The sequence below is a fragment of the Papilio xuthus genome, unplaced genomic scaffold, assembly GCF_000836235.2.
Source record: "Papilio xuthus unplaced genomic scaffold, Pxut_1.1 DF824655.1, whole genome shotgun sequence".
Taxonomy (NCBI): domain Eukaryota; kingdom Metazoa; phylum Arthropoda; class Insecta; order Lepidoptera; family Papilionidae; genus Papilio; species Papilio xuthus.
Genome location: NW_013533994.1, coordinates 647,572 through 675,465, shown reverse-complemented (window position 1 = coordinate 675,465; position 27,894 = coordinate 647,572). Strand labels below are relative to the sequence as shown.

Sequence of the window (27,894 nt, the reverse complement as noted above, 5' to 3'; positions counted from 1 at the left end):
ATCCTTAACGGCAGCTTGTCAGGGAATTTGTATTAAATTCTGAATTCCAATGAGCGTACTGATGACATTGGATTTATTTTAACTTAACAACCTTTGTCCTTTATAATTTAACTAACATTCCGACTCCGTCCTCATGAAATTAAAAAAAAAATATTAATAAGTAGCCTATAAGTTCTTCCAGACTATGTTCTATATCCATGCCAAATTTCATCGTGATCCGTTAAGCCGTTAAGGAGATATCTTCAAACGAACATCCATCCATCAAAACATTCGCATTTATACTATTAGTAAGATATCACAACAAAAATAATAGGCATTTCTTTATTATTTATATATTGACTTTTGTGTATCCGAAGGATAGCAAAATTAAGTAAATAAAAAACATGAACGTTTACAGTTGTACCTAATTTTAGGCAATCTTCATTGATGTTATTTTTGTTTCTTTTAATAAAGCCGAGTTGTAATAAAATGGGAATAACTATCGAGTTTTTTAAGACAATTGACAGTACTCAGTCTAAGATTAGAAAAGTTAAAATTAAATGTTTCATCACATTTCGTAGGAAATACTTTGAATGTTGCCCGAAATCTTCCTCAGTTTTAGCTTAGCGGAATTAATTTTCTCGGAAATGGAATATTTCAATTAATTTGTTCCTTTTATGACACATTTCTGAATGGAAATTTCTGCATCAATGAATATTGTAGTAAATATTAAAATATATTTAGACGGATAAGACTATCCGTCCGTTTTATTTCTGAGTCTGCTCATGATATGTCCCCACCGAGGGGCTCAGCGTCTACCCAATTTAGGGGTGATAAGGCCATTCAACCTGGCCAAATACGGATTGGTTGACTTCACGCATATCTGAGATATGTGCAGGTTGCATCACAATGTCTTCGCCGTAAGATCGTCGGATAAATATACATATGAAATTCCAAAATCGAACCACACATTGGTAAATGACGGGCATAGAACCTGGACGATATTAGACGGTTAGCACTTAACAACTGAGCCACCGACGCTCCATTTTATTTGTGTCCGCTTAAACAGTTATTAATTTACCGAACAACTTAAAATATGTTATGACGATTACATGTATGTTGATATGGAAATAATTAAGCACTTTAATAGAATGTATAAATTCCCTTATTAAAGTGATTCATAAATAACTCTGCAATACAAATATGACGTAGGGCTTACGTGTATTCAAGAAAATTTTTGTTAATAATTTTATACCGTATCTGAAAGCATTCTATTGTGTTTGAAGGGCTTAGAAATAAAATTTGTACGTGGGATATTACGGGCAAAACCCTCACGATACGTAGCACTGAATAAAAAGGTTTCAATTACACCCCAACGCTATGTAAATAGAACAACGTCATGACAAGGCGGCCATTACGCGGTTTTTTTCAGTTAATATAACAAAATTATGAAATAAAACGACTGATATTTGTATCTATAATACAAGTCAGCTAATAATGAGCGTTTGCTTTAAGTTCTAGACGTTTTAGATAACTATAAAGATTTTTACCTAAGTTCAAGATATTTCCAGACTTTAAAATCAATGAAGTGGCAGATAATAGGCTGTTCATTGAATCTTTGTTTTTGTCGTAAAATGAAACCTACAAAATAAAAAGCAACGTCCAAGTAAGTTATCAGTTTCCAAAATCAAAAAACGAAACTACGAATTAATAAAATATAAATAAACAACCTAAACATATAATTATTTTAACTTTTGGGAAATATCTCCATTCACAATATTCATTGTTTTAATGTAGCTGTCATGAATGTGAACAGAGGTCAATAAATATTTGTGTACATTTAAATGTAATTATGTATATTGTTATTTAAATTACGTGCACAATTAAAATAATTTATAGCGGCTATCTATTGTTGCTATGGTCGCAGTTATTTGTGAAAATTATAGTTAAACTTGCGGTCGCCCGTGATTCTGTCCGCATGGAATAAAAAAAAAACACAATTAGTAGCCTATGTGTTCTTTAAGACTATGATTTGTATGTGCCAAATTTCATGGAGATCCGTCCAGCCGTTTAGGAGATACTTTAGTAAGATTCTTACTAATATTAAAATGTATAATTTTATTCATGACGATTTGTTATATTTATGATATATGCTGTACATAATATATTAATAGATTTTAACAATTAACTTATAACATCAAGCTTTGCTGGATATTATTTTTAATTAATTAATTAAAGAGAACAAATATCGTTTCAGTCAGTAATTTAATTGATGTCGACAGAGTATTGATACCCTAATACAAGAATACTTCACAGAGAAACAATTATTTCTAACTGTAAATTGGTTTCACTCCCTTGATTTACATTTAAATTTGTACAAATAAAAATAATTATTCATTCATTAAATATAACAGTAGGTTCTAATAAAATTATTTTATTTTACAAAAGAAGACTATTGTAGTAGTAATTTTATTTTGCAATTTTATTATAATAAGGAAAAAAACTTTCGTTTGTATTTCTTGTAACTTCTTCATAATATACTTGACTAACTTTTCATTTCAAAAGTTTTCTGCCAAATCTCGAAATATTTTAGACACAGAACTTAAAAAAAATATGAAAATGTAAAAGGTATTAGGGCAAAATTTACGATTGGGGTCCTCAAAGTTTTCTTATTTGGCATTGCAATTTGTTTCTTTTTATTGTTTACTTCTGCAACATTAAAAATGAAATAAAGAAAATAGCCGGCACTACCAGGGCACACGAGGCTCAAAATTGGGCATCTTTGGAGGAGGCCTTTACACTTTTTTCTACCATGTATTTATCTGTACGGAAATAAATGGCTTTATTATTATTATTATTATTTCTGCGACATTAAAGCTACGCAGGTTAACATAAATACTTATAACAAATTTGATATGCGTCGCGGACTTATCCGAGATTTTTTGTCAGCTTCTAAAAGCCGTGGTAATATGGCTTTCAAATGGAGAAAGAATTTATCGTATGTGACTTTTGTCGTGTAGTAACAAATTGTTACACAGAATTTACATCACGCTCACGAGTGTTCAATCAAGCATGCGGCTACGCGGAGACGTGAGGCGACCCATCAAAATGTAGTCTCCATTTTTAAAACATAAAGGACCTAACCTAAAAAAACCTTAGTGTTTCAGCTACAATTTAGTTTAAACACATGATAACCCTTTTATCGTACGCTAATATTAGACATTACTAGAAGGCACGATTATGCGTAGGCTTGCGAAATGCGATCTTGACTAATAGATGCATATACTATTATAACACTGATATATACATATTCGAGATCAAAACATACTCTTTTATAACCATGTTGACCTCCATAGTAGCATTCACTGGCCGTCAAAGGTTTAAAATACACGCTTAACTATTTAGTCTCACTGTATTTTCTATAATAATTGATCTTTTGTGATGAGTCTGACTTCTCTATAATCTTTTTTCTAGTCAGCAACAATTGATTTGATTTGTCTATGTAACTTTTAACCGAAAGTAGTTCGTCTGTATTATGTATACAGAAAAACTTGGAAACTCAACTCTAAACATGAAAATAAAAAAACAGAATTATGAATTCATCATCAGCTCACTATACGTCCCCGTACCGAGGGGCTCGGAGCCTACCCTAAGTTAAGGTTGATTAGACCATAGTCAGTTAGTTGTTGTGTAGTGTAGTAGTTGACTTCACACATATCTTTGAATTTCTTCTCAGATATGTACAGGTTGCATCACGATGTTTTCCTTCACCGTAAGAACGTCGGATAAAGTACATATGTAAATCTGAAATCGAAAAACACATAGGTTCATGGCAGGATTCGAACCCAGGACCTGCAGATTGCAAGTCAAGTGCTTGACCCCGGAGCCACCGACGCTCTTGATTTATGAATAGAACAAACTAATATTTAAATGACTGTATAGTATTTGTTGGATTTTTTGATTTGGACTTGTTTTATAGTTTTATTTATGGAAAGGAAAAAGAATAAGAGCTTAGAAGAAAACAACATTTCACTACATTTCATAGAATGTTCTTTGACACCATTTTACTTTGTTACTTTGAAACTTTAAATTGAAAACATTTGACGTCGCTTTTCAGATTGCAATTCACAGCTGTAGCGTTTACCTCGGGGTTTATTTCCATTTTAATATTCGCATGTTATTTTTTGAGGTGCAGAAAAAAAATTAAAGATAATAATACCATATTTTTAGTTACAACTAATAACATTGAATTAAGTCTGAAAAAATCTTTGTAATCGAAAATGGAATAACCGATGTTCTCTCGAAAGTTATTTATTCTTTAATTTCGAGATTAAGCAATCGTGGCAGAATTGCTTTTTTGTCGCGAACTCGAAAAGGGACTTAGGAAAGGTTCAAACGACATCGTTAAAAGGCCGACAAAGGGAGTCGCACAAAACCTTATATATTACTAACTCTTCTATGATATAAAATAAACTATTGCTATTTAATATAAGCAGCAAAATAACTTATTTCTAATTCAAACCTTAGTTGTTAAAAATAAATTCCAGCTTGATACCTTCACGCGTTTTTGAGAAAAAGAGTCTTGACAGACAGGCGGACGGACAACAAAGTGATCCTATAAGTGTTCCGTTTTTTTCCTATGAGGTACGGAACCTTAAAAAAGATTATTAACTATCCCGTGATACGATCTGTGTGGAATAAAAAATACCGTAATTTGTTGCCTATGTGTTCTTCTAGACTTTATTCTACATCTAGGTATAGTACATTTCAGCGAGAGCCGTTGATCTGTTCTGGAAAATTCCTTCATCCATTTAAGCATTCGTATTTATAATATTAGCAAGATTAAATAATCTTTGTCGTTATTAACATACATTAAAATACAATTCTTTTAATAAAACTCCTAGAAATAAGCAATAATAATTTAAGCGAGTTCAAATCAATTATGATAATTATATTAATTTTAAATCTCGCGCGAAGTTTTTGACTACGTTAATGGAACTGATGAAATATTAAATCAACAGTTTCAATTCGCACGAATTTATAGATAAAGTTTTTTATAACAAATTTAATAAAAACATTTATTTCATTCATTTTATCAAACAATATATAAGAATAATAATTAATTTCGATTTACATAATTTTTAGTGTAAAGGAAGTTAAAATTCTTTGTAGCTAATTATTTTACTAAATATGACCATTTAATATAAAGTTCAAAGATAAATCAAGTATCACTACTACTAGACACGTTTCCTTCCTTTCTCTTCCCCTTTTTAATATCTTTTCAATTACGTGGTATTCAAAACAGGAAAATCGTAAGCATTTTGAATAATAAACGTTGTCCGGTTTCAAATTGTAAGAACGCTGTAAATAGTAGTACTTTTAGTAAACATCCTCTTTACGCCTCCATTATTTATTTTGCAAAGGAAGTAACAATATTTTTGTTTTCATTTTATTATTAAATTATTAAGGGTCGTATATTGTAATTTATCAATTTCCATTGGGGAGTTTAACCCTTATTGTGGCAAGATTTCTTATTTGAAGAAAAGCAAAAAACAATGTTGAAAAAAAAAAATGTTAAAAATTATTTATACTATACAAAATGAACATAAGGTTTAAATGTTGCCTTGCCTATAATTAAATCTTTACTATAATCTAATCTAATCTAATCTAATCTAATCTAATCTAATCTAATCTAATCTAATCTAATCTAATCTAATCTAATCTAATCTAATCTAATCTAATCTAATCTAATCTAATCTAATCTAATCTAATCTTCTAGAAGAAGAAGAAGAAGAAGAAGAAGAAGAAGAAGAAGAAGAAGAAGAAGAAGAAGAAGAAGAAGAAGAAGAAGAAGAAGAAGAAGAAGAAGAAGAAGAAGAAGAAGAAGAAGAAGAAGAAGAAGTATACATATATAGCGATAGTTATTATATATATATTAAAAGTACTAAACTATCGCTTGTAACATACTATGACACTAGAAAAGTATTCAAAACAATTTAAGTTGCGTAAATGAGTTGTAAAAACTTTCTAAACCTCTATGATCAACAATTTGGAAATCAACATTTTCCGTACCATTGGTTCCATAGACTACACTGACAAAACTTTTATGAAAGTTATCGATTTGTGTTACGTCCTGAATTTGTCTCGCACAACTTTGATAATGGCTTTTGGTGAAAATTGGATAAATTGATTCTGGTGACCACTTTAGTACAATGTGGGATAAAGTATGTAATTTAATACAACGGGGTATCCTTCTCTGCTCGTGGTAATTACGCATAAGTGACAATAACAATGGTAATAAATTACCGAATCAGAAATTTCATAACCAATTATTTAATTTGAAGTAATAAAAAATGTCGGCCGCTGCCTCTTCAAAGTAATTAACTTCTAAATATAACGTATTTTTTTGGTTTTGTCAGTTCCGGTACAAGTACATCCAATTTAATCCAATTTAAATGAAAATTCCCATACATTACACGAAATGAGCCTGGAAACAAAGCGAGGGTCCTTATTTTATTCGACAATAGCAAACAATCGTGTTAAAAGAGGATTTCATTCGTAAATTTAAGTGAATAATTTGTCTGAAATTATTATGTTAATAATAAATTAAATACGATAACATTTTACTATTTTACTTCGTACTAATATTAAAAATGCGATTCAGATTAAATTACATGAATGTAGAACATAGTCTTAAAGAACACATAGGCTACAGATTACGTTTTTAATTCCTAGCGGACGGATTTGCAGGCGATAGCTAGTTTTTGATACGTCTTCTGTATCTGTACTTGTAAGGTAATTAAGTTAATAGTCTTCCATTGTGTCTGTTCTAATCATTTAATGTGTTATCAGAACAAAGAGCTAGTTTCAATTATCGACTTCATTCCTAATATCCGGAGTGTACCTTCAATATGTAGACTTCGAGAACAGGAAATAGAGCTGCCAATCTACAATGAAATCGCAATACGTAGTTCATGATTTACATGAAAAATATTATTCAATACCTTTAGATGTATATCTTACTAATATACTAACTGCCGCCCGCGTTTCCGTCCGCACAGAATTAAATAAAAATATAATTAATATCCTATGTGTAATTTCTAGAATATGTTCTACATCTATTCCAAATATCAACGAAATCCATGCATTCTGCTCTCAAACCAACATCCATCCATCCAAATATTCGCATGTAAAATATTTGTAAGATTTGTTAAGTTTGGATGGAAGGAGCTATAGATGTTGGTTAATAAAGGACTCCAGAAAACTGATATGTATACAATTTTAAAAAACATTACACTAAGTCAGTTTTCTTTAAATCCTCGTGAATTTTTGAGATAATTATTTCGCATAAATCTGTTCTTGATGTTACATAATATTGGAAAGCTTTAACTGTTTTTTTCTTTTCAAACGAAAGCCGCTTCTCGATCATTATTGATGAGTTTCAAAACAAGAGCACTTTTTACTGCGATAATCGGCTTAACAGAGCGAGGTCAATGCAATTGTATTCACTCGTACTTCCAGCTATAGTACTTACTTATTTTTATTAGTTATATTTCATTGTTAGTTAAAATTTGGTTATAAACTCTACTTATATTAAATGGTGATTATCCACCCATGCCCTCTCACATTGATTTTCATATTAGACGAAATTGTAAAATGTTTTATTTTCTAATAATTGAACAAAGAAAACTCAAATTACACCAATTTTTGTAAAAGTTTTTTACAGTTATATAATAACTAGCTGCACCTAGTGAGTCCGTCCGCGAGGAATTTTAAAGAAAAATAAACTTAATTATTAGCCTGCGTGTTCTTCCAGACTATGTTCCACATCCATACCAAGTTTCTTCGAGATCCATAGAGCCATTTCGGAGATACGTTCAAACAAACATCCATCCATCTAAACATTCACATTTATAATATTAGTAAGATTAATAATATGAAATTGAATTCCCTTTACAAACAGTGAATTTCTTCTGGCGAAACATGTACACATAAATCATTGTCATCACTGGATACCTACGGTTATGTATTATAACATTATCGTCAACTGTACGCGACTGTCCCATTGGATGACTTGAGCTCTATAATAATTAATAATCGCTTGCAGTGTCCCGCGGAACGTATTACGATTAATTAGTTGCTATTCTCCCGCGGCCACAAGAAATACGAGAATATTAAAAAGCAAATGAGGCTTTAATTTTGTACCATGAAAAAAAACAATAGAAGAAAACAATATAGACTACTTATCTACACTGTACGTGATATTAGTTTCAAACCCTAATAAATACTTGTATGAACAATACTAGAACGCTCAATATAAAATATATTTAGTGTATAATTTTATATGGCATTTCTATGACCATTTTAATTTGAAATAACTTTTAAGGTACATAAAAAAATTCGTATATTTTATAAAGATCCGAAAATACCATATTCAAGATTAAAAACGAATACTTAATTTTATTACGAAGTTTGAATTCTTTAATAATACATTAAATAAGCTTATTAAATTTGTTAAGAAATACCGTAACCATCATAGCCTATTGGAGTAGTATGATCCTGTACTATCAACAGAGGAAATATTTTTACCACGGTTTTTTAAAAGTCTTATAAGCTTAATATTGTGTAAGTTGAGTATTATCAAAAAGTAATTCAATTTCCTTGGCGTTGGCAACTTTTTGCCAATAAACGGTTTCAAAGTGTCGGCGATTTCTTCTGAATTTTATACAAGTATACGATGGAATTCTATAAAAATCTTGACAAATTAATTGTAAAAAGCGGACGAACTATCAACGACTGTTTCCACATGTTTTCTCAATCTACGCACTTTAAATGTTTGTAATTTTGTTTTTCCTCTTAAATTAAGAAAAAAACTCAAATATTTTTTTAATAATATATTGAGGTTTCTATGTCTGCGACAAGCAATATAAATCTAAAGGAACATTACAGAACCAAATAAGTGTGTGAGTCTAATTTATATGAATTTCGGCCAATAAGTCGTAGAAATTGGCGAGATTCCAAGAGCCGTTAAAGTTATATAAAATGCCAGAGTTTAGATAAAGGAAGACTGATATTAATTAAGAAACGGTTTACTGTACATATCAACTACACACGTTATATCACTTAGGAAACATTTATATGTATCGTATGATAAAATACTTCTGGTCCATATTTAAAAAAAGGTATTAAAGTAACATCATTGTTAACCTGCCTGGCTTAAAACATTTAAAATTACGCGTCATCTTACTTCTTACTAATATTATAAATGCGAATATTTAGATGAATGGATGGATGTTTCTTTGAAGGTATCTCCAGAGCCGCTGCATGAATCTCGCTGAAATTTGGCATACTTGTAGATGATAGTCTGGAAGACCACAGAGGCTATTTATTAAGTTTGCTTTAAATTCCACGCAGACGTAGCCGCGGGCCACAGCTTGTTTAAAAAACATTTACGTCATAGCTTATCCAATCAGCTCTAATATATATTTATTCTTTCTTTCATTTAAATTGATTTAATCAATTTATATAATCTGTTCGCTTAAGATAATTTTTAAAATATCTCATAGACAACATACTTTTATTACCTTTAAATTATATTAGCGATAAAATATTTATACAAATCTGCATACGTAAAAACTTACATTCATTTACTCACGTGAGCGAGTCGGGTAAAAAGTTTCAATGTTGCCAATTGATAATGATATACGACAGTGACGAGGTTACAAAGTTCCATTGTTTCAAAGTTTATGTAATGCAAACAAATTTTTCCTTTTATGTTATTATTGTACAAAACGACAAATGGAATTATAGCTTTTTTTAGATAAACCAACTTTTTCAAAACAAACAAATAACAAAGTTCTAAAACAAGCATACATACAATGCAGGTAATTTTAGGAACATTTTATTGAACTCTTTTGTTAATAAATTTTATTATACGATCAAAAGATCTAAAGTTTTTTCTATTATTTATATTTTATTGCCGCATTATTATGCTCAGAAATTTGCAATTAACTCTACTCTGTATCAACATGTTTTAAACGTAATAAATTTGTTAATTAAAATAACTGAACCTGCCTGAGGTCGAATTATTTTAATTTAAATTTCCTAGCCTAAAATATACGTATATTTTGTTTTAAACAGCATGAAAATAATTTATTACGTGAAACCTACTAAACGAGGAATTCTATAAATTTATCTAAAAATAGATAAATTTATAGAATTCCTCGTTTAAGATATAAGATTCTAAAAAGAATCTTATATCTTTAAATGAGCAATTCTTGTATATATGTATATATATAATTGGAATCTCGGAATCGGCTCCAACGATTTTCATAAAATTTAGTATATAGGGGGTTTCGGGGGCGATAAATCGATCTAGTTAGGAATCATTTTTAGAAAATGTCATTTTATTCGTGTTTTAGCGATAATCAACTAAAACGTAAACTTAACTTTCTCTATCGGTAAGGTCGAAAAACATTATTCATATTGCATCATTTAATTAGTAATTCGTACTTAAATATTATATAATTTCCAAAAAAACACAATAAAAAAAAATACCGAGCAAAGCTCGGTTATCCAGGTACTTATTACTTAAATATGCCAAATTACGTCTTTATTCTTATGTTAATACTACAGACGTAAGATAAATCCTTCGTCATTTGGTTGATTAGCATACCAATTATTTATCTGTGGCCTTTTATGAGATGACAAGGCCTACGCTTATTAAACCTCGCGCGGGCAAGACAGGATTATGTCGGACTCGCACAGACTAAAAACCTGTCAGTGTACACATGTTGGTGGGTCACTTTTCTACGAGTACACACACATCAGCGGAAATTATCTTTAGTCATCCATTTAAAATACGCACTACTGTTACATTTACTTACATACCGCATGAACGCTATAGTCAGGGTCACGTTTATGTAGCTTCGTAGCTACAAGGTGCTACGTGAGCGGGCGCTACGTGTACGAATTTGTCATGTACCGCGCGAATCTATTATTGTGCACGCATATTATAAAACAAAAGTTTAAATTTTTACTTAATAAGCAATAACATGAAAGTAATACATAGTTTTTATATTTACAAAGACAAATCTCATAATCGCTTACATAAACAGAAAAGGTATTTTGCTTGAAGCTCAAATTTAGAATATTGACTATATTGTATTAATTCAATTTAGCTTACTTCGCTAATATTTATGTGCCACGTTGTGTATTACTATTGACGCTGTGAATAACAATTGATTTCGCTTGAATACTGAACAAAGCGCAAAGCGACAGATTATACACTAAAAGCTCAACAATCGTGTGCTAACGCCATTCGCGTAAAATTTGCATAAATCTTGAATAACGTTAAAACATGTTGAATATAAATCTTTTGAATTTGCAAAATAACATTTTTACATTCTCAAAAATAACATAGGGTTGTCGGAAGGAATTTTACGATTACATATTATAACCGACTATTAAGAAAGGCTTGTGGGTCACATATTTTTCCTCATAAATCCACTTCGTCAAAACGTCGATAGCAATGCGTGTCGAATCCTTGGCCTATTTAGTATTTTTAGGTTATTGCTACAACGTCTAATAAGTTAGTGGTATGTGACATGTGGCACAAGATCAGATCGTCCTATACAATATTGTTTGTACGGAAACGATTTTTCCCAATATTATCCTTTTCTGATTCACATGTTGGATAAAATAGAGATAACAATACGTTTTAAATGAGGATTTTGATCTCAGAAACTCACGGTAAAAGCTCAGCTTAAAGATTAATATTTAAAAGGGTTTTATTACTGAACTTGCTCTGTTTACTTGGGTCACGTCTAATAATATAAATTACACCTACTTCTTGTTGATAGATTAAGTCGAAAGTTGCTCACTTTTAGTCTTGATGACAATACAATATGTAATGAAAAAAAAATATGTAAAACATGTTTTCAAACAAACTTCTTTAACTTAACAGCGAATGGTATATTTTGCCCATAATTCTTTGATATTAAAAAATAAATATGCTGCTACTAACATATTTCACTGCGTCTAGGTTCCTATATTATAATTTTCTACCAACCCTAGTTAAAGAGTTTCGTGACAATTAAAAAATAAAATTTACAATTTTTTACTATACATAATCTAAATGTTTCCGTTGTAATGTAGGGTTTAATCATAGAAGTCACGATATTTCACCATATTAATATGTAGTACAGCAAGGGAAAACGACTTAGTTGGTACATGAGGTAGGAACAAAGTTGTAGGAAATGTTAGTAAAATCCGCATGTTGAATATCATGCATATATTTATTCACAAAGGAAGGGTCTTTGCTAACCCTGTGAGCTGAGATTAATACCCTTTTTGGGTGGTAATTACAACATCGGATTTCCACGTCTACACATTTTGTACCAGTAAAAATATTACATTCATGTACATTTTGTGACGGGTTTTGTGGCTCAGGTGTTAATATCGCAGCAATTCATTATACAGTACGATGTAAAACATCCGTGAAATGCCGAAACAATTGTTCTTAAGACATATTGTTATCTCTGTTATTTGTAAGGTAATGAAAAGGATGACAATATGTTTTAGAAAAGAATTACGACTGTGGAAAATGGAACACTGTGTTATTACAGGTTAAAATGTAGACCACAAATACAATAAAAAAAATAAATTAACTTAAAATAATGTTAAATTACATATTTATTGAACAAGGTAAGGATAACGTTGATAATCCAAATTGTATCTTTTGATTAGTCTTAATATTAAGGCAAAGTTGGTTTTGCGCCAACTGCGAGTACAAAGTAAGCAACTGTTACATTTATATTAGTTTAAAACTACGAAAAGAAATTTACATAATCATTTACTTTCAATGTTGCGATCCACATCTTCATTTTGTGTGTATCATTAAAAATATTATTCCTACTACTTCTATGATTTCTAACAAATAATAGAATTATATTAAACGTAAAATCAATAAAGTAAATTACTATTTATAACTCTTATATTTCAAATGTAATATTAATCCTTCAAAACAAACAACACGGAATTTAAAGTAAACTTAATTAAAAGCCTAATCGAGAGGAATTCTTTAGTGTTGTTTAGTTTAAACTAATCATCCATTTAATCAATATAACAAGTTTGTTACATGAGCCATCAGTAAGCGATAAAGCTTTGTTCAGGCTTTATTATTAATAGTAAATTTGAGTTTGTTCTATGTGCTTCTAACTTTTATAATCACTACTCAAAGCTGTTATGATAAACGCTTGTTTGAAGCGCGTTTTCATCACTTATTACAGTTAGGAGTGTTTCGGAGGCAATTTACTGAGTTAACTTTCAAACTAAGCGTTTGTATAATAACTTAAACTAGTACATTGTCGTTTATTAACTAATAGTTCTAGATACGATTCTACTATGTAAATACCTTATTACAAACGTTCATGCATCCATCCATTTAACATTCGCATTTATAATATTAGTCATCATCATCAACCTGCCCTTATCCCTATAGAGGGTCGGCACAGTATGTACTACTCCTCCATACATCTCTATCAGCCGTCATATCCGAATCTCATTTAAACATCATCTCATCATTTCATCTAAACTCCGCATTTATAATATTAGTAAGATTTATAAAAGTAAAACAAATTGGACGCTTAACTTTTAATTCAGTTGGGACCGCTTGGGCGCTTAACTTTTGGTTTAGTTAGTTTAAAATTGAAACATTGGGCAATATCGCATGATTTTGTCAAAAAATCCTTAATAAATGTTGTGAAGCTCTTTTGAACCGAGGCAATGATCCAGTGACAGTTGTGTGCTATCTCAGTGTTTCAGGCGCAAGCTACGCCGCCCTCTATAAACTTTCTTTAGTTGATTAGGTATTTAGAATTTTGAAGGATGGATTACTTAAAATTTGATAAGAATATATGTGTAAATATTTCATCAATTTTAAAAATTGAAACGAATTATTGTTTTATTAATTATTGTAAAAGTGTTTTTTGCCTATTTTACGTACGAAGTTTATCGGCTACTATGACATAACTATAAACGAAGCCAAGGTACAACAAAACGCTATTCATATCGACTACTAAATCCGAGTCATTGGTTTTCTAGTTTAATCTTACTTAATATCCGAAGTTTTACGAGTTAAATGTATATTTAACTTTAAAACTTTTTGTTAAATAAAACAATTGACTTTAATAAACTGTTATTAAATTCAATTGTGTTTTATTTTGTAATATTATGAGATGTGTATATAAATTTTCTTGTCATACATTTTTAATGACTTTTTTCATTAAAAGTACATTTTAAATAATGAGAAAAATATATTTCTGTTGTGTGAATATTTCTGGCGCAGAAGCACTTTAATTCCATGGTAACCACAGCGTACTCGTACAATCTCGATGCTACGACCGTTAATGGATTTGTTAATTGCAAATTCTTTACTTATTGATATATAATACTATTAATTTGAACCTCTAACCGTGGGTTTCTGAGACCAAAATCCCCGTTTGAAATATATTGTTATATTGTGTGTAGTGATAGGGAAAATGATATGTTTTATACAGAAATTTTAGTGTCAAAAACCCACGGTAAGCAATTGTCATATAGACATTATTACTGTTTTTAAATAACTATGAACAAAGCTATTTTTCACGACAATTCTTACACTACAAGTATAGTTTTTGTAAATGTAAAGAGAAAAAAATTATTATATGTTTAATCCGGTTTTGGCTTGTAAATAAAAATTCTATCATCAACTTCTCACAACTTGTAATATGTAAATTTGAACAAATATTTATCTTACTACCAGAACGAAATTGAAGCTGTTTCTTAGTATTCGCTATCAAACTTGTCTTGTAATGTTAATTAAAGTTATAGTAAACAGAAACTTTATGAAAGCAATACCACAAGCTTTTAGGAAGCAAACGATAACTTTATACTTCCAAGTTTCTCCTCCAAAGTCGTATTGGTAATTGCAGTGCGCTGTCGCAACAAGTTTGTACCAAGACATTACTTGCACAAGACAATTACTTAATTTTATTTTTTAAATCGAAATAATCCTGATATTATATAACATTTATGTTATTTAATGCCTAATTTAAATGAAGAAATAATTACATATAAATGAAATTAAAATGTCTGTATGTAATATCGAAAAAAATATTTCGAACACATGTTGTATTTGCGTAGCTGATAATGAATACCCAATTTTTAATTTTTTTGTCTGTCTGTCCGTCCGTTACGCCGTTTGTTCTGGATAATCTCCGAAACGGTTGAACAGATTTGACAGGATCTTAACGAGAAAGTTGCTGATGCATGAGAGCAAATTATAGGCAACTTTTTTTAAATTCCGAGTAGACGAAGTCGCGAGCGATCGCTAGCAATATCATAAAGCTAAAGTATGAATAAATAATGGGTTAGAATTCTTATTTGTAGACCCTTAAATGTTATTCGTAACGATAATTACATCTTTTATATAGATCATAATAATTACTATTTTAAAATATAACCTGTACCAAAAGAGTTGAAATAAAGCACCGGCCTTGTTTTCCTAACATAGTTACTTTGAAATCATTTTACAATATTGACTTATTTGTCAGATATTTAATGAAAAGGTTCATTCAATATCACTACTTTGATTCCTAGACTATGTAATTATTCAACAACTTTGATCAAATCAAACGCTTTTTGTCTTTGTATAAATTGATCTGCTTTGAGATATAAATTAATTATTACAAACATGCTTATTATTACTTCTATTATGTAAACGTATTCTATGTATTGAAATATTACTAAACCGTTTTTTAATACTACGATTATCACAACATTGAGCTAATATTTCATATATATTAACTTTATGCCACTAGACCGTAAAAAGGTCTAGTGCTCGGCTGGATAGCCGTTATCTTAAATGTGAGCGAATACAGATTGCCGTTCACAATATCCCTCGACCTACGGCGCCAATTTCGTTACAACGATTGCTAACTTTTTGTAAGTCGATTCGGCTTCGGCTTTTTTTTTTCTTCAGATTTATTTTTGCTTCGTAATGAATACTTTTAAGCCTCTTACTTTTTCCTTTAACTTCATTCCCTCTGATTTATTCGATTAAATAAAACAACATTATCGAATCATTGTATCAAAAATGAATGATTCTTTAAATTGCTATTAGTCGCGACCTCGTCAGCGTTGAATATTTTTTTTTTAATTTACAAAATCAATAAAAATACGGCCGCCGTCCCTCGGTACAAAACCATTTGCTATGAGATCTACAGATCAAGCGGCAGCGTCGTGTCAATATTCTTGGAATCTTGATAACATTACTAAAATTAGATAAACCCGTGTAATTCCCGCAAATATTAGCTGCTTTCCGGCCCAGCCGTTTCGGAAACTGCCAGCATTAACACAGATTTTTAAACTGAAACACAATTTTAAAAATTGTTTAATTTTTTTTTACATTTAATGAAAATAAGTACATAATAATACAATGTTTAACCTGTACAGATCTGCAAGCAAATTTAACTTAAAATATACAGTTGAGGATTCTATAGGAGGGTTAACTTCTAATTCACAACGAAATATATTTTTTATTTTAATATCTATTCGTCATAAAAATTATGCAGCCATTGTTGACAGAGATTTCAATCTAGAATATGGGTTCTCTCACAATATTTCACTTCGCTCTGCTACAAGCAATCCCTTAAGATTCGAGAGATACATATAGTAACATTCATTCAATTTGCTCCTTCAAGTAGACCCGAGGACAATGGTCTTTATTCTTATTTGTATTAAAGCAAAAAAACATTTTAAATAAATATAAAATAAAACACACAATAGGAAATTTAGAAGTGATAAATTATATACATAATATTCTATTAAAATAATAAAAATTCTATAGTTACTAAATGTAAGTATATGGCCCTGTAAAATTAAAGACACTAAATAGAAAACACGTATTCTCGTAGGCTTACTTTGGCAACGAATTACCATATGGATGAACCTTTATTAGGGACTAAACCTTTGCCTAATTGTAAGACAGAGGACCGAAGAGTATTTAATGTAATTGTGTCATTTTAACATAAAACTTAAAAGATGCCTTAAACTACTTTTTTATTATTATTACTCATAACTTTTTTCGAGTGATTTTTACTATCCTATGCTTCTGAACTTCGTATTCGTTTGATTTCACCTTATATTATTTTTGTTTTTTTATTATATTTTTAAATATATACGAAATTATTTTTAGCTAAAGTCTGACTACGAGTTTGTGTAACAGTATACAAATATTACGCGTCGAGAGCAAATATGATAAATTATTTACTACTTGTTATTTTACCTTATTGTTCATTAAAATATTAAATTAAATGTATGATTAAATAAAGTAAATACAAATTAATAATTACTGATATCAAGTAGATCGTGTTGTGTATAATCAAAGATAATCGCCGCAACACAATTTAATTACGTTGGCACGAGGTATGTTTATCATTAATATCGTTGGCACAATTTAATTAAATATATCGTCATGTAATTTACTAGTTAGATTAATATTTTTTTAATAAAGCAAATAAAAAGAAAACTAAAATATATTGAATTTTGAAAAGGATAATTTATGGTATCCAATAAAGAAAATATTCGTCGTCTGTTGTAAAAATCTCATATTTGTTAATACAGTCAGCTTCATAAATACCGTAGCAGACAAGATATGCAAATATACAGGTACTCTAAAAGTAAGTAAGTACAATTATATAATATAAGTACAACAAAAGTCCTCAATTTAATAGATACATTCACTCTGCTCAAATGCAAAAGCTTAAAAAATGATATTTTAAGGGTATGATTTAATTGTATTAAAAAGTATAAATTGTAAAAAACCTGTGATAAAACCAGGAGTCAGTGCCAGTTTAAGTTGTAAACATTGAAAGTTCGAAACATTCGAGTGCTTTTCATCGAACATTCAGCAAAGTTTAATTTAAAAGTTCTTGGTTATTTTTGTCTGACTTCCATTGTATAAAATTGGTTAAATACGACAATAATAAAAAAAATTAAAGCAATTATTAAAATTAACAATTACAATTAGGTATTGTTAATTACAACAATTACAATAATTACAATTAGAATTTATGTAGTTAAAGAATAACACCAAACTAACACTAAGAAAAAATCGAACTTGTATTAGAGTTGGACGTGATAGGTATCATTCAATCATTCATTTCATTCAGAGTTATAGGGTATATCACATCGGCAAAACACATATGATGGACGTAGGAAGTAATCTGAGTCTACGTAACTTTTTAAATGATTGAATATTTCGTTTGTTTCAAGTTTATTCAGTTTAAATTATTTTAACAACACCGATTAAATAGCTGACAGCTAAAGAGATGGTGCTATCTCATCCATAACATCCTCAATCAATTGGGTTTCTTTTCTTGTGGGCTTTAATGTTTGGTTCTTTGTTAAATATTTTGTAACATCCCTTAAAAGTAGAACAGACCGGTGGATTGACAATTGGAAGTAAGCCGCTCTGAAGTAACTTGCAAAACTTGATAAAAAGGCATTGTTCAGAATTTTTTAATCATTTTCTGAAAGCAAGTTTTAGTCCGAGTTAATTTAATTGGGTTTAAGCGATTTTAATCAACGCAGGAACATAGGATTTTAAAATTCTGATAGAAGCACATACCAGAAACTAAAATTCAAAAATAAGAAATTGTTTCGCTTGAATTTTTTTTCAGTCGTATTTTTTTTTGAAGATTATTTATCGACTAAAAACTTTTTATATAAATAATAACATTCTTAATAAACTGACATAAAATCGGCTAAACACTCACGTATATTCGTCCGGTGGCAGCACCTGACGACCACCGACGAATATACGTGAGTGTTTAGCCGTTTTTATATCATTTTATTATAATGTCTCACGAAAGTTTGAATAATATAATATTCTTGCCGAGGCATAAATTACCTAATAGTAAAATAGTTAGTAATAAATAAATAACAAAAAAATATATCGTTACAATTAAAAACACTTATTTAGTTTTTAACTGAACAGTCTAGTTGAAACGTTGTAGTCTTCATTACTACAAATTGTTTACTACGCTGCTATATACTGAAATTTCATTTAAGCTAAAACATTTAAAGGAGGATGCAAAAGTCGTTGAGAAAACATTGTTAATCAGAAATGAGCCGGCATCTTAATATTCATGCTGCAGAGCTACAAACTACACATTTAATTAAACGTGTAAGAAATGATATCTTTTAATTTAGTAAAATTATATATTAAATAGATAATACGAGTATATTCTATACTTACTAAATGTTAGTATATGGCCTTGAAAAATTATTATAAAGACACTAAACACAATTTTATGTAGTATTTTTCCTATAGATATCTACATATTTTTAATGATTAAATATAATTTTATAAGAACATATAATCGATATTTTTTATTAAATTAAAATATCATATAGGCTTATGTGGAATGTATCTGTTATATACTGGTCTATTTACATAATTACATTGAAGTACCAACATACACGTGGAACCTTAAAAAACTTAGTATGCTACGCTACCCTAGCATAGGTTTAAAGTGTTCGTAACAACTACTAAATCAATCTCAGTTAACAGAAGCGACGCGCAGTGAGTGAAATATGCTCTAAGCTGTGGAACAAATTCAAGCAGACATATTTGTCTTTAAAATTATCTAGTTTATAACACATCATCAATTATATTCATGTATTATGGTTAACAAAGAAACAAGCTATGTTCAATGTTCAAATTACTACGATGTTGTCTACCTTTGAATCAAAAGCAAACTATTTTTGATAATAATATGAAAGACTGGTTGGAGACAAAATGTACGACAATGTACTACGATGTACTTACCAAGAAAGGTCGAAATTAAACAAGTTTTTCCCAAATTAATGAAAATATATCTTAGTAATCATGAGAACAGAAAATATAAGTCGTAAGCTTACTTATGCTATACTTATTACAATTAAAATATTAGTTTATATGAGTGTTTTTTTTTTATTTAAGAGACATTTTTTAAAGCACAATGAAACTCCTACAAACAACTTAGTAAGAAACGTGTTTAAGATTATCATTAAAACTTTGCTAAACTAATTACAAACCTAAACCCAACACCGACGTACCTACAAATTGGCTTAAAGTCTTGAAAATATGCAAATAAAGCGGCATCGTTTAAATGCTAGTTATGTAATTACAACCTAATTATTGTATTTCATACATAAAAGAACATAGATTAAGTTTGCAACAATTATTCGAAAAAATAGACTTCGTATTATAAATCCATCATAATATTGATTTGAATTTATTCGCAAACGAGAGAAGGCTTTAATTTATTTTTGTAAAAACCCCTGTCTTCTCGCTTATCAAATTATTTCTCTTGTCGAGAGTAATTATTGAAAATTGCTCTTTTTTATTTAAACCCTTAATTTTAATTCTGCGGAGTCTCCTGAGTTATATTATAAAAAGTGATTTTAAGAGTTGCCTTTGAAATCTAATTATTGATTACGTTTCAACAGTTTCCTTATCACATTGCAACATTAATTAATTTTTTGTCGATACGAAAACCTACATAAAGGCCTTTAGTAAAAGGGTGCTTTATTCAAACACAGGTTAAATTGTCAATTTTGTAAGTAAACACCAAATCCCTCCTTAATATTATAAATGTGAAAGTAACTCTCTGTTTCTCTGTCGCGCTTTCACGCCAAAACTAATAAACCAATTTAAATAAAATGTGGTACACATATAGTCTATAGACTGAGAAAGGACATAGGCTACTGCTTAATGCGAAAAAATTGTTGTAAGAGGTTGAAAGGAGGTATGGAAATTTGTATGGAAGTATTGTCATTTGTATAGCTAGAACCTTAAAACTTACTTTTAAGTCTATTAATTTGACACAACTAAATATGAAATTTAAAGTTTGTAAAAGTTTTACCCTCAAGGCTGCAAAATAACAATAGAGAATAAGGGATCAAAGTTTGCAAATATATTTTATGCGATTTTTTATAAGTTTAAGTAAAATAATTAGCCTAGATAATTAAAATGCTACTCGAAGACAGTATTTCAAGCGGACGAAGTCGCGGACAAAGCTAGTAAATAAGTAAATATATAATAAATCGTTTGTACGAGCGACGAATTTACGACGTAAAGCTACAGAGATTGAAAACATAATTAGGTAGTAAAAGAAATAAGTTCCTTCTTTGCGACGCAAGAAAAATAAATACATTTAAACACCGAAGTCATTTACGATTGCCAATTTCAAACGCCAGTTTTACCCAATAGTGATAAAGAACACACAACTTTTTACTACTTATTGATACAGCGCCTTTATTCGTAGACGTCCTGATCTGCCCGCAAACAAAAGAAAATAAGTAAATAAACTGTCTTTTTACTAGCAAATAAAGTTGACTGAGCCAAATAAAGGCTTATCTTGCCATCGGCAGTCTTTAAAATATAGTTGTTTCTGCCTTTATACAACGTTAAAGTTTACCGTTTCCAAAGTTTATTATTATTACATTTACAGATATACTATCTCGCAAAATATATTATCAAAGCTTAATAGATGGATTAGTTTGAAGAATTTAACAGCGCACCGATGAAGAAACATAGTTACTTTGATATAATAATCAAGAAATTGTTAGTAACCGAAAGATACAGTAATATATCTTGAAAGATTAATCAATTTCATCATTTTCAACTGTAGTGGTTGTTTTCTTTGGTTAGTGTCTTTTATGAAAGTTTTCTTTGTACCAAATACAACTTGGTAAAATTAGCTTAACAAGCTGCCATCCTCCTAACCTTTGTCAAAATTGTTTCAATTCAACTTTGCTTTTGGGTATCATATACACAACAAAACACGTGATAGTTAATACAAAGTTGTGAAACTTTAGATAGTTTGATCCTAAGTACTCGGCAGGATTTCTAAGAATTTGTGGATTATTGTTTGATAAGCTAGATTAGAGCGTCGGTGGCTCATCAGAGCATCGGTAGCTTAGGGGTCAAGACAGCGTCGGTGGCTCAGGGGTCAAGCACTTGACTTGCAATTTGCAGGTCCTGGGTTCGAATCCCGCCATGTACCAATGTGTTTTTCGAGTTCCGATTTACATATGTACATTTATTTTTATGGTGAAGGAAAACATCGCGATGCAACCGGTACATATCTGAGAAAAAATTCAAAGGTATGTGTGAAGTCAACCAACCCGCACTTGGCCAGCGTGGTTGACTATGGCCTAACCACTCTTAACTTAGGGTAGGCTCCGAAGTATAATGAGCTGATTATGAAGCTAAATTAACATTTTATTAATCATTACCTTCCAATCTAAAGACTTAATTATAAACGTTACTTTCTTAAAATGTGGACAGTCGTAACGACAGCATATACTCGTAGTTAAGTACAAGCACCATTATTTCTTCAAAACCTATTTTTAATTATAACATGGAATTTATGTAAAATGCTTTCTTCTTACATATTTACTTCATAACCGCGGCATCCAAAGTAATATAAAGTAATACTACCAAAAAAAACAAATCAAGGCATGTAATGAAGACCCGAATAATATTTTCGTGTCGAATATTCGGAATAGGGATAATAGAAGCGGTCCAAATTCCTTTTGATTTACATAAATATTAAAGGTTTTTATTCCACTCTTCCTATATGTAATAAAGTACATATATGCACTTTCGATGAACTTATTTGATTATATTCTATTCTTAAAAATCTTTAAAAAAATTCTCCAAAAAATAATTACTCTGATCAAATTGTGATGAAAAATAATCCGATGTTGGATGTTTTATAAAGTTTTATATTATTTAATGCATTCAAGTTCAAGTTGGTAATATGATTAAAATTCCTCTAAGATGTGAATAAATAAGTTATAGCACCTTAGTAAAAACTGCGTACGATAGAAAATAAAATAATAAGAATAGAGTTTATTCGTGTAGAAATTTAATTAAATATGCGATTAAGTTGCAAGTAACAATTTCATTAGTGACGACACCGATAGAGATCAAAGTTAAGTTAGTTATTTACTTAAAGAGAATTAAAGGAACTTTAATTCTTATTAAAGTGAATAATTGCCGTTGAACTCTTTTCGTGAATAAATTAATTTTATATGGAAAATCTTTGTAACATATATGGTGAAGGTTTTAATGTGAATAATTTTATACATCCCTTCATTATTATCCAACCCTTACACCTTATGTAAACCGCGGTAGGCTCTACGCCAAAGAACGTTGATATAAGCCACGACAAAGTAAATATTCAGCATTTAAAATGTTATAGCGTTAACGCTATTAAAACGCCAAAGCATAAGTTTATTTTTAAACTTCATAAGAATAAGTCTATGGTCAAACAAAGGCTGATAATGATAATAAAAGGATAGCTAATTAATATCTATCTAGCTACATATCTGTCTAACTTATCTATATTTTTACATTTCATACAAAGCAAAAGTTAACAGCAACATTCCTTTGTATGAAAAATAATTCCAAAGGATTATTAGCAAAATTAGGTCTTTAATTTCATTACGAAATTTATTAATTAAACTAGAGGCTTTTATTAAAAAGTTTTAATGATGAGAACATAAAATGATAGAATTTGGGTCGTAACCATATTCGTCAAAAAAATAAAAGTGACTTGCAAAGTGTTAAGGGGCGAACGTTCACGTCTATAGGCGTGGCTGGGTACATGATTAATCTACATTAATGTCACACAAATGGGTTAGACCAATCGGAAAATTACTACGAAAACAGAGAAAATTAGGCTAAAATGGAAGTTAAGTATATAGCATTACGCGTAATAGTTTAATGTCCTGCTACATACCTTCCTTTGTTTTGCTCAACTTTGCTGGCCCCCCTTTTCCAACAAAAATGGAGAACTCTATCAACTATGTGAACCTTTTTTTTATATTATTATTTATATAAGGTGGCAAACGAGCGAGCAGCCACATGAAATCACTGAAATAGCGAAGTGACCGTTGCCCATAAACATGTGCAAATACATATGCATTGCCTACCTTAAATCGACGAAGGAGAGGATGCACAGAAATAAAATATTTTCCCCTTCCATGCATCCTCTCATTCGGAAAGTCCATTTCCTCTTCCCATCTCTTCCTTATGAAAAAGGGGTGGGAAGGGAAAAAGGACTAAATTTGGCCTCCGGGACGCACAATCATCAGTCGAAACGCGGAATTGCTTCCACTTCACGCCTGTCTTCTGTGTGGTATTTCACCGGGCGAGCCGGGCCAATTCGTGCGAAGATGTTAAAGCGGGCTCTACCACTGTAAGCTTACACAGGACATAATCAATACGGTGTTATTTTCTAATTCAATTTACAATAGAATAAAATATAATATAAAAAAAAACAAAACAGACGGACAACGGAACGGTACGAAACGGAACGGAAAGGAACAGAACAGAACAAAACAATTTTAAAAACACATTTGTTTTAATTTCGTTATTTTCAAACTGAAACCACCACACATAAACCTAATTTATTTTAATAAACTACAATAATTTTTGCGAAAGACCGCGTAAAGCCAAACAAGTAACAATTACCGGGTCTCGTGGAAGATAAACATGGTACCCCGAGTTTGAAACCACGCACATGTTTTAACTGGCCCTTGCTAAATAAGGCCTACATAAAATTCATTAATTTAATTCTACTTAATGTTTTTCTATTTCCTCTTAGATTTTTTATGGACTGCACTATGCTTCTCTCGTTCCCCCTAACATATTTTGGATCAGGGACCTAGGGTGCGTGTGTTCTTTATTATAAGAATTTTAAAACTTATAATTTACATAAAATCTTATTCTAAAATCTGATATTGCAACTCAAAGTGTATTTTATTTGGCAAGAAAAATTAAATTATCATCAATTTGTCATTTGCTATCACATTAAATGAGTAACCGTGGTTTTCTGAGTTCAAAATCTCTCTTTAAAACATAGTTATGCCTACGATGTCAAAGATAATGACAAGGATAAAAAGTCAAATGAAGGTCAGAAACCCACGGTAAGTAGTTTTTTAATTAAAAGGAATTAAGATTTGTAATTTAATCATTTTGAAATTTCCTTGTATTTATTAGGACAAAAGTTTAATTAGTCGTACCTCGTTTATCCGTCACAGTACACAAAGTTTATAGGCAATGTTCCTGAACGGCACTTTGATTGTTACGTGACCTTCACACAGTATTTTACAATGTTAATCTAGTACCTATATTATCTTAGCTAATCTAGCTTTAATGAAGTATTATCTTGTTGTATTTTATTATATTGAATAACGCTGTATCAAATCATCAACATCACCTCACTATACGTCCCCACCGAGGGGCTCGGAGCCTACCTTAAGTCAAGGGTGATTAGGTTATAGTCAATCACGCCGGCCAAGTCTGGGTTGGTTGACTTCACACATATCTTTGGATTTCTTCTCAGATTGTGCAGGTTACATCACGATGTTTCCTTCACCCTAAGAACGTCGGATAAATGTATAATACATATGTAAATCAGAAATCGAAAAACACATTGGTACATGGCGGGATTCGAACTCAGGATATGCAGATTGTAAGTCAAGTGCAACCCCTGAGCCACCGACGCTCATGTATCAAATACTTCTATATAATATAGGTATTTAAATGACGCTGTTCTTAGTTAAATATCGTCATCCCTGTCATAATTTTTGACAAAACAGAGATAACAATATGTTTTAAATGGAGCTTTTAGTTTCAGAAACTCATGGCCATAGAAGAATACGAATCAAATGATACCAATCACAATGAAACATACATACAAACCCTCATATACATAGTAATAAATGTTGATTAACAACTTTTCAATGCTTCGTTCGTATTTCAAAAGGTAATTAATCTTACACAGATGATGGCATTTTATGTTCACATTATCATACCAAAATTGTTTTTAGCATAAAGTTGGCCTAAAATTAATTTTAATTTAACGGTTCCATTATATATTCTGAGAACGGTTCAATACAATCGAACACGAACAAAGGACTCAAATAATTACATTCTTTTCAGATAGTTGAATATATGAAATCGCACATTATTCGTGCAAAAATTTACTTTTTTGGAAAACTACGACTGCCAAGAGGGCAATGTTTTAAGGAATATGTATTTTATCCATGTTTTATTATGACCTTTAGCTCAATTGACTAAAATTACCTATTACTAATAGTGCGGTGATAATGAATTTATATTCTTCTTTTATTACTAGCTTGCGTAAGTTCTTATTAAATCATTAATTGTTTTCTTTTCTATCACCCTTTTAGTACAAGATGAAAATAACAGTATTTATTGTCTTGAAATATCTACGCTAAAATTGAAGTAGCAATTAAAAAAAACCGACGTTGCCATCTCTAAGCATTTTTTCAAAGCTGAGATATCGGGAGCAGATGTTGTCTCTAGATTTGAAATTTAAATTTTGCCAAAATCAAATTACGTTTTTTTAAACACATTAATTATTTTTATACATTAATAACACTCGCTTCAGCTCCGTTCGAAATGGTAGATTTAGTTCTACGTAAACTAAATGTGCAATTAATAAAATTAATTTAACCATTTTTTTCCTTAAAACAACTACTTACCTAGAACCTAATAAAGTGCCTAGTGTAGACTAATTATCTATTGAATTCTTAGCGTTGTGGTCTAACGCCTGTGATAAGTGCATAGCAAATTTATGCGGAGCAAACATTTATATTATCTTAGGTAGCGCCTGCTGCTTAAAAATAACAAAGGAAATTTTACTCCTTTCTATAATAACATTGAATTTTTTCTTAATCATCTGTTAACAAAAATCTTTCGAAAATTTTACTATGATGGTATCGAATGTTATACGAGCCTGTTACATGTAATACGACATAGAAAAATGTTATTGGAATTTGCTCACTTGTGAAGAATGACGGTTCGAACCTTTGTCGACACAAATCTCTTACGAACAGAGGTTGTTCATAAGGATATCAAATAACACTGACTTCCTTATTCTGTAAAATTTCGTATCAAATATATAAATAATTAAAAAAAACCCTTGTAGATATTTCGTATATTTATAATACTTGTCGCCCGCATCTCCCTCCGCAAGGATTAAAAAAAACTTAATAAGTTGGCTATGTATTCTTCCAGATTATATTCTACATCTGTACCAAATTTAATCAAGATCCGTTCCAGTGGTACCTTCCAACAAACATCCATCCATCCAAACATTCCCATTAATATTAGTAAGATTGGCTTGTATACAAAATCTTCGATAACGTTAATAGTATTATAATTTGTTGCATACTAACCAACCTATTACGAATTTTCTTTTTAATTTTTATGCACTAAAGTCTGATTAAACAGTTATGTTCCTTATCTCTCAACCTCTTAATATAACCTCGAACCTGGCTGGATAAGCAAACGTCCAAGGGACTGCAATATTTTTCTCCCTTATAGAGGTATCTTCCTGACCCGAGTTGCTCGCTATTGACGATCGTCCATCGGAACCGGACAATGACTCTAACTAATAGTTTTCTCCACTTTATAAATATGATATATGAATCCATTAACTTAGAATCATTCTTTGTGTTATATTGTATAACATATAATAATATTCTTGATACAATTCCCCGTATAAAATTAAGGCGATAGCTAATTATTCCATTTTAGTTTGTTGCTAAACATAGATGAACAATTTTCTCACATGCATTAAAATTCTAGCGCGTCGAGTTTACCTTGAATTATTCACAGAAATTTCTTGTGCTGTGTGTTGGTATGATATCCGAAAATATGTTAATTATTCTACAGCTCCAGACATATAGCCCTCGTCTCGAGAGAATACGAAATGCACTCAACATTAAGAATTAACCTTAATAGCATTAACATGGAAAATAATAAACATCTTACTGTATATAATT

General features: G+C 30.4%; 1 protein-coding gene across 2 annotated transcripts in view; it reads left to right on the top strand.

Moving 5' to 3' along the window:
• The window catches only part of LOC106127531 (uncharacterized), a 46,664-nt gene that overhangs the window by 1,425 nt on the left and 17,345 nt on the right, over window positions 1-27,894 (top strand). The window lies entirely within an intron of this gene.